This window comes from Juglans regia, chromosome 2, assembly GCF_001411555.2.
Source record: "Juglans regia cultivar Chandler chromosome 2, Walnut 2.0, whole genome shotgun sequence".
NCBI lineage: Eukaryota > Viridiplantae > Streptophyta > Magnoliopsida > Fagales > Juglandaceae > Juglans > Juglans regia.
In genome coordinates this window covers 22,440,416-22,450,372 of record NC_049902.1, presented here as the reverse complement: position 1 = coordinate 22,450,372, position 9,957 = coordinate 22,440,416, and the positions used below count along the sequence as shown (strand labels likewise).

Genomic DNA, 9,957 nt, shown 5'->3' with positions numbered 1-9,957 from the left:
CATTTGAAAGACAGATTGAGAAAGCCATCAAGTTTTTGGCGATGTTGCCGGGGATAACTGGTGTTTATCAAAGCATTCTCATACTGCTAAGAAGACGTTTGTAGTGCTATGATCCTCTTCACAGATTGGGTGACAAATTTTTTTTTTTTTAATTTTTTTTTCTGTTTGTCTTACGTTTTCCTTTATTTTCTGCTCTTGTTTGTATGACTGATTAGACCATAGACCAAACTTCTCGGTTGGTTAGGACAGAATCACTAGCATCTTTTACCTCATCATCACTTTCTCTTGAATAATCGTCTAACACTAATAGCACCATGGCTGAAAATGAGAATCATGATAGGAAAGTAATAAATCAGAACAGGACACTTAGAGACTACTTACAACTCGTCAGAACTAGCACCCCATCATGCATGATCCAACATTTGAATGCAAATACCTTTAATTTAAAACCTGGAATGATTCCATTAATTCCACATTTTCATGGCATGGAATCCGAGAACTCTTACCTTCATATCAAATAATTTGAAGAGGTTTGTTCTACATTCATGGACCGGACATGCACTGAGGAGGTTATTAGACTAAAGTATTTTCCATTTTCCTTAAAAGATAAGGCTAAAACGTGGCTGAATTCATTAAGACCTAAAACAATAGGCACATGATAGAAAATGCAAACTGAATTTTTGAAGAAATCATTTCCAATACATAGGACAAATGCACTTAAAAGACAAATCATGATCTTTACCCAAAAAGATCCCGAAACTTTTTATCAAAGCTAGGAAAGGTTCAATGATCTTTTAAATGTTTATCCTCATCATGGTTATGAAAATTGGCGAGTGATAAGTTTTTTTTTTTATGAAAGTTTGACACCTAAAATGCGCCAATTTGTACAAACCATGTGTAATGGAGAATTTTTCGACAAAGAGCTTGAGGAAGCATTCGAATATTTTAATTACCTTGCTGAAAATGCTCAATCTTGGGACACAGCTGATGTGCATGATAGGTCTAGGTAAGTTGAGTCTGGTCATGAAAAATATATTTTAAATGAAGATGATGATTTGCGTACTAAATTAACCTTGTTGTTTAGAAAAATGGAAGCCATGGAATTGAAAAAAGTAAAAGAAATGAATGTTGTCCCTAAAAATTCTGATAAGTGTGGCATATATGAGGATCATGGGCATTCAACTAATGAATGTCCCACGATCCCCGCATTCAAATAAGTATTGTTGGACCAATTTAATGCTGTAAACATGATACATAAACTATATCCTGGTCCTTACTCTAATTCTTACAATCCAAGATGAAGAAACCACCCAAATGTTGGGTGGAGGAGTGACCAGCATGTAGCTCCAGCAACCTTGACTTCGGGACCCTCTCAACTCACAATTCAAGCACCTCCAATGCAAAAGGACTTGAGGAGACGATGCAGCAGCTGTCAAACACCTTGCAGCAGTTTATGCAAGGTCAAGCAACAATCAACAATCAAAACTCTCAAGCAATAAATGACATTCGGAGCACACTTACAAAGATGACTACGACTTGGAGATCCCAAGAAAAAGGAAAATTTCCTATACAACCTCAACCCAATCCACAAAGTTAGCCACTTCAAGTAGTAGTTGAGAGTTCAAATGCAAGGCAAGTGAAAGCAGTCACTACTTTGAGAAATGGTAGGATGGTGAACATTACAGCTCAAGGTTTAGACAAGGCTGGTAAGAGCACTCTCATTAGATTAGCTAAAGTTAAAGTACATTTTTTATGAATGTAAGATGAATTTAGCATTTAACTATTACATTCACATAAATTTCTACATTGAAATAGCCATTTTTTCATTATATGACAATAAAATAATATAAGATGAATTTAAGTTTGACTATTCACATCAAATCTCCACATTGGATTATCTATTTATTCATTATATAGTAATGAGTAATTAATAATTTTAAAATTTTTTTAATTTTTTTAATTATGAATTTATTTTATTTTATCATATTTTACTATTCATAATATTATATATTAATTAGTAATTGTATTCTAATTATATTTTTTCAATTGTCATTTAAAATGGAGAGAGAAATAATTAATATTAAAATGAGAGAGAAAGAAATAATATAAAAATGATTTGATGAATGAATAGTATGTTCCAAATTTGGAAATTAGTTTAGACTTTACTGTAGCTAATTCAATGTGAGCAATTTTATGACCTAATAGTTAAATTCTCATTGGATTTAGCTTTTAGCTAATCCAATGAGAATGCCCTAAGGTCTCTAAAACTATATAAAATGAGGCTGAAAAGAGTGAGGTTGAAAAAACTGAAATTGAAAATGAACTGAAAAGATTTCATGTCTTGTACCTGCTCATTTTCCTCAAGATTGGCTCCCCTGCACAAAGACAAACACCAATCTGAAATTTTAGAAATATTCAAACAAGTTAGGATTAATATCCCTTTGTTGGATGTTATTCAACAAATTTCCACATATGCTAAGTTTCTAAAATATTTATGTACTGTTAAAAGGAAATTAAATGTGCAAAAGAAAGCCTTTCTTATTGAGCAGGTCAGTACCATAATTCAGAACAATACCCCACCAAAATATAAAGACCTCGGTTCACCAACAATTGCTTGTGTTATAGGAAGCTCAAAAACTGGCCAAGCATTGTTAAATCAAGGTTCAAGTGTGAATTTACTGCCTTATAATGTATATGAGCAGCTTGGTTTAGGTGAATTAAAACCAACTCCTATCATTTTACAACTAGTGGACAGATCAATTAAAATGTCAAGAGAGGTTGTTGAGGATGTCTTAGTTCAAGTGGATAAATTTTTTTACCCCGTAGATTTTGTTGTGTTGGATGTTCACTGGACAACAAATTCTTCTTTTCAAGTACTTGTGATTCTTGGGAGACCTTTTCTTGCTACTTTAAATTAATAAACAGTAGGGGTGGTGTTTTAAAGCGGATTTTTGGGAATATGACCCTTGAACTAAACATTTTTAATATTTGTAGGCAACCTCAAGACTTGGAAGATGTACAAGAAGAAAATTTGTTGGAAAGCATCCTTGAGGAAAAGGCTTATTTGGCATATCAGCCCACTGACTTGCTATTTGAGTTAGAAAATATTTGTGATCTCATCATAGAGACGCCTCAATTGATGCTTCTCTTGTTTTTAATGCAAAAAATAAATTTGAGGCTAAATGGAGGCCTAAAATTGAGCAGCTCCCACCATTAATTGCAAGTTTGAAACTTTCAACAAATGAAATCCCAATACTAGAGCTGAAGCCATTGCCGAATGACCAGAAGTATGCATTTCTGGGTCCTGACAGCACCTTCATGTAGTGATTTCAGCCCAGCTCACTCATAACCAAAAAGGGAAACTAATGGTGGTCTTAAGGCAGCACAAAGGTGCTATTGTATGGACAATCACGAATATAAAAGGTATAAATCATCTTGTGTACACTCATAGGATTTATTTAGAAGAAAATACTAAAGTCTCTAGGGAGATGCAAATGAGACTAAATCCTACCATGAAAGAGATAGTAAAAACAGAGGTTTCGAAACTACTTGACATGGGAATTATCTACCCTATTACGAACAGCAAGTAGGTAAGTCTCATTCATGTAATTCAAAAAAATATGGGCTTACTATTGTGAAAAATGAGAAAAATGAACTAATTCCTATTAGGATTTCTACTAAGAAAGATCATTTTCCTTTGTCCTTTCTTGATCAAGTGTTAGAAAAAGTTACTGGCCATGATTTTTATTGCTTTCTTGATGGATTTTCTGGTTTCTAAATAGAAATAACACCTGAAGATCAGGAGAAAACAACTTGTACCTGCTCGTTTGGCACTTTTGCATTTAGAAGAATGTCTTTCGGACTATGTAATGTTCCAGCTACTTTCCAAAGATGTATGCTTAGTATTTTCAGCAACATGATTGAAAACAGTTTGGAAGTATTCATGGATGATTTTTCAATATTTGGTAGTTCTTTTGATGAATGTTTGACTAACTTACAAGTTATTTTAGCTAGGTGTAAATAGAAGCATTTGCTTCTCAATTGGGAAAAGTGTCATTTCATGGTTCAACAATGCATAGTTCTTGATCACATAGTTTCATCCCGAGGTATTGAGGTTGATAAAGTTAAGATTGAGTTTATCTCCAAGTTTCCTATACCCAAAATAGTAAAGGAAATCATATCATTTCTTGGGCATGTTGGGTTCTATAGGAGGTTCATTCAGAATTTTAGTTCTATCTCTAAGCCCTTGTGTGAGTTACTTATGCATGATGTTGCTTTTGAATGGACCTCTTCTTGTCAAAATGCTTTTGATAAGTTGAAAATTTTGCTCACTACAGCCCCTATCATGCAGCCCCCTATTTGGTCTATTCCTTTTGAGATAATATGTGATACTAGCGATGTAGCCATGGGAGCTGTTCTTGGACAGCGTAGAAATAAGTTCCCACATGTCATTTCTTATGCAAGTTGAACTCTAAATGGAGCCCAAAGAAATTATTCTACCACAGAAAAGGAACTGTTTGCTGTAGTTTTTGCATTAGACAAGTTCGAACTTATATTCTTGGTTCTCCTATGGTTATTTTCACTAACCATATAACTTTAAAATATTTATTGTCCAAGAAGGATGCTAAACCACGATTGATTCGATGGATTCTTCTTCTCCAAGAATTTGACCTTATCATCAAGGACAAAAAGGGTGCTGAAAACGTAGTTGCCGACCACTTGTCTTGACTTACATTTGCTAAAAATAAGCACATTGTCTCTATCCTTGACTCTTTTCCTAATGAACAATTAATGTCAGTTGAAAATTTATCTTGGTTTGCTGACATAGTTAATTTTTTGGTGACAGGATGATCCTTATTTGTTTAAATATTGTTTTGACCAAATCATAAAGAAATGTGTGCCTGATCATGAAATACAAGTTGTTCTTTCTTTTTGTCATACTAAGGCTTGTGGGGGACATTTTTCTGCACATAAAACTGTTGCAAAAATGTTACAAAGTGGGTTTTATTGGCAGCATATGTTTAGGGATGCGTGTAATTTTTACAAAACTTGTGAGTCATGTCAAAAATTAGGCACAGTCACTAAGAGAAACATGAAGCATTTACAACCCATTTTGGTCATTGAGATTTTTTATTGTTGGGGATTGATTTTATGGGATCATTTTCATCTTCTTTTGATTATTTGTATATCCTAGTGACTGTTGATTATGTTTCTAAGTGGGTTGAAGCCATCCCATGTAAAACAAATAACCATAAGGTAGTGCTTAAGTTCTTGAAAGAAAATATTTTTGCTAGATTTGGCATGCCTAGAGCTATCATTAGTGATAATGGAACCCATTTTTGCAACGAACCCCTTGTTGCCCTCATGAAAAAGTATGGTATACACCATAAGGTTTCCACTCCATATCACCCTCAAACAAATGGGAAAGCTGAATTAGCTAATAAGGAGCTTAAGCACATCTTAGAAAAAAAAATCAACCCCAACAGAAAAGATTGGTCTTTAAGGCTAACTGATGCACTTTGGGCTTATAGGACAGCTTTTAAAACCTCTCTTAACATGTCCCCTTATCGCTTGGTAAATGGAAAAGCATGTTATCTTCCCGTTGAGCTTGAACAAAAGGCATATTGGGCTGTTAAACAATTCAATTTTTCCATTGAATATGTTGGTTCTATGAGAAAGTTTCAGATTTCAGAATTGGATGAATTTAGGCGAGATGCATATGACAATTCTAAATTGTCAAAGGAGCACATGAAGGTCATACATGACAAGCACATCCAGAGAAAGAATTTTGAGCCCAATGAACAAGTCTTACTTTACAATTTTCGCCTCCATCTATTTACAGGCAAATTAAGATCGAGGTGGAGTGGTCCTTATTTAGTAAAGGTTGTGTTTCCATATGGAACTGTTAAGATTACTAATCCTCAAAATGGAAATACTTTCAAAGTCAATGGCCAACGACTTAAATATTTTTTGGCAAAACTTTCACATGAGGATACTTCCATATCTTTGGAAGATCCTACTTATTCTCATGATGCCTAGTTCATTTATGTTTTGCTTTAATTTTTTCTTTTCTTTTTCTGTTTTTGTTTATTTCACTTCTATGTTTTTTTCTTTTCTTTGTTTTCTTCTTTTCTTTTTCTTCAATCTATCTTTTCAGGTTCAACACTGTTTATTTCTTTTTCTTTTTTTTTTTCTGGTTTCATTTTTACTTTCATGATCCCTTCAGCCATCTCAGGTATTTTCCTTTGGTCCTATTTTCTTTCATGCCTTGTTTTATTCATGAGTTGCAGTGAGGACACTGCCCATTTTTAGTTGGGGGTAAGGAGAGTCTTCTACTACTTAGTCTCTCAGGATTTATAATTGTGGGATCTGAATTTTTTTTCTTTTTGCTGCCAAGTTACCGTTTTCACACTTCTCTACTTAAGATCAGATAGTTGCAGTCTTGGGCTACACTAATTCCCACTGGTATAGGTTTAAGTTCAACACAGGACCTTATGATAGTCTTAGCAACTCAAACTTAGGCAATATATTTCAAAGCTGTTGATTGATGACCTTAATAGACACAAGCATATACTTTTGTTGTTTGTTTGATGACAATCAATGGTTTCATCCAAGCAATAAACAAGAACTACAACGAACCATATCTTAATGGCCTAGGAAAAGTGAAAGAAATACTCCAAAAAAAAGGGGGCGGTAAAAATATTTGAGAAAAGGGACAGGCCAGAGATCAAGGAAAACAATTGGTGCAAGTGCATTGGAAAAGGTTGACTATCACCAGGATTCTTTAAAAAAAAAAAAAAAGGGTCTTCCAAAATGTGATAGCGTGAAAGCTGCCAATGTAATGGTTTTGAATTTGAGTAAAGACCTTTTGGTTTTTTCTTGAAAAAGTTGCTAGGCTGAAACTATTGTGAGAAATCTTGAAACCAACAAATGGCAATCAATCTATTCACACACTTGATGCACTCAAAGATCTGCGGCTTAAATACATTTCCCTTGTTTGAGTTCTTGAGAATTCTATAAACCTTTGTGTTGAGTTATAACATGACCTGACTGCACTCTAATGCTCAAGACCTCAATATAATTTGATCTTTTGTATAGACTTTTGAGTTAAGTGGCTCACTCTTGGATCCATCATTTTTTTATCGCATTACTTGCTAGAGACTATCAAGAAGCTAGTTGGGGGGTGTGATAAAGTGTAAAAAAACTACATGATTAAGCTGCTAAAGTGAATGGATTGTTTAACCAAAAAATAAATTAAGCACTTAACTATGTAGTAGTTTTCAGTACTTGACTCAATGTTAAATCCTGATGTTTTGCACTTAAAAGGATTTATGCAACTTTTATGCCCCATCAGAATTAATATCTCAATTTTACCCCTTCCATTGTGAACACTAATCCCATTTCATGTAGGGCATTTTTGGAAAAGGCCCACCAATTGGACTGGCAACCACAAGCAAGTGCAGCAGCAGCCAACGCAACTCCATGTGAACTTACTGTAATACCTTCAGAACCTATCTCTTGTTGGCACTATTGGAAAAGAAACACAAGGGCATTATTGGAAAGACTCAACTTGAACGTCCAGCTCCCAAAAGCTAAGAGGCTAGGGATTTGAAACACAAAACAAAAAAGAAAGGAAAAGAGAGAATGAGGAAATTACGGATGAGTGGGACATGGTAGAGCAAGGCTGCAGCTGGCCTCAAGTTGGGAGTGGACTCACGCACGCGGGAGTGGAAAGGAGAGCAGATCGTGGTCTACTCAGAGACCAGCCAACCAGAAAAGAGAATAAAAAGCCGCATGGAGTATAAAAAAGGGGGATTTTCTGTTTGGAGATTTATTCTTGTTTTTGCATATTTTTTCCCGGACTTTTGTATAGGAAGCATTGTTTCTTAGTTGTAGTGGTTCTGGAAATTTTCTTTGGCAGCTTTGTTTTGCAGCTAGGAACCCTTTTATGACTTTGAGTTTACTTCTTTTAATTTCTATTTTTTGAGAGAATGATGTTAGGCTAAGTTTTCATCTTGAGCTACAAGATATGGATTCTCTTGCTCTAAACTACTGATTAGAGTGATTCGGATACGATAAAAAAAATCCATTTCATAGTTTTGCAAGTCGATTTTGTTGAGACAAGTCAAAACCAGAAATTCTTATTCTTGTTCTACTGTTGACAGAAGGCACAGCAGAAACTTGGTAATATTTTCAAGGTTTTTCATGGTTGTTATTCATAGTAAATTTATTTGCATTCTATAAATACTTAGGACTAGAAATCTGGTTTTAAGTCTTCATTTTCCGATTGTTAATGCTTAGACTGGATTGACAATTGAGTTATAGAGTTCGACCACTTAATCAGAGTTTGGAAAATGAGGAAACATTCTTGTAGCCCAAGTGTTTGACATTTTGTATCACTGGTTTTGATATTTCTGCAATCTCTACATTTCCTGCACCCATTTTACTAATACTCATATTTCTCATTTCTTTTAAATTTGAAAAGTTATCAGAAAACCAATTCCACTTTATTCTTAAACTTTGTTTCATCCAAAAATCATTTTATAAAAAGATCATAACCATAATTTCCTCAATACCCTCCACACCAGTACATAAGCATTTATTCTTCTCTCTCCCCTTAGCTATGTTAAAACCCTTTTCTCTAACACGTTCATTGCACAAAATGCCTCTCATTATATGTTTGCTTAGCATGAATACTTTTGTTCCTATGGACATGACCTTGGAACTCCTCCATGTACTACTTTGATAGCTTCTGCACTTGGAAGACAGATTTAGAAAGCCATCAATGGTCATGCATGTATATGACATTTTGGCAAGTATAAATCATGGTTTATAGTATAACATTAAAGTTATCTCTCTAAAGAACTTTAAAAGTAAGTGAAACCAAAAACTAACAATAAAAAATATAAGCATGAAAAAATATGAAATTGTGCAAAAATGGAAATTTAAGAGAATTCTAATTATTATATAGCACTAACACCTTCCCAAATTTCACAAAGAACACTGCGTACCCAAAGTCACATTTTCTTTTTGAAATTCACCATTTAGTTAAGTTATGCATCATGGTTTACCCTAGGGACCATCCGCACACTCTAGATTCCTCCATCATACCATTGGTAACGACTGTACGTGTGACTTCGTAACTAGCTATGCCCAGCTCTGCGCCCGCCAGCAGAGAAGCAACAGAGTCAGCCCAAGAGTGTTACCTTCTCGCCCGAGCCTGTTGTCATCCGAAGACAACCCAAGGGACGTCACTAAGTTTTTCGCGCTCCCTTGTGACCAGAGGAGAGCCATCAACATAATGCCACATCTCGGCTTGGGCTCGTGATACACACACCTACAAAATTATTCTTAACACCAAAACTACCAATTTTATCAGATTTCAACATAAACACAATCAAAGTACAATTACTAAAATTTTAATAACATGTAACAGATATAATGCAAATATGCAAGAGATAATTAGTGATTTACATGACACAATATCAACTATTGATTAAAACAAAAAAAATAAAGTTTCACAGCAAGCCAATACTTATCATTACAACAACTACAATTTAATCCCAACGCTTCACAAGGCCCTTGGCCACAGATTCACAAAAGTATCCAATTACAATTTGTTCCCAACGCTTCACACCCATGGTCTCAGCTCTACATTTTCCAACCAAACTACACAACACAGATTCACAAATCTTCCAACAAAGAATATTTTAAAGCTTAGTTCGAGGACCACTTATAGCACGGAGGTAGAATGTCTCGATGCTCAAGGCATCTCGAGCTCTACTACTGGTTGTGGTCACTCCCGTCAGCGGGTGGTGTGGTGGTCCTAAGGGTGGCGGTGTGGGTGTCTAGAGCTGAGAGAGATGGAGAGACAAGTGTGTGTGTGTGTGTGTGTGTGTGTGTGTGTGTGTGTGTGTGTGTGTTTGTGTTAAAGACAAAGACACAAAGGCAAAGGAG

At 35.0% G+C, this 9,957-nt stretch overlaps 1 non-coding gene across 1 annotated transcript; it reads right to left on the bottom strand.

Moving 5' to 3' along the window:
• Nucleotides 1–713: 713 nt before the first annotated feature.
• LOC118347829 lies at nt 714–820 on the bottom strand. The gene has a single exon (XR_004800976.1). It is a non-coding gene; the product is annotated as a small nucleolar RNA R71 (small nucleolar RNA).
• Between the last annotated feature and the right edge of the window lie 9,137 nt (nt 821–9,957).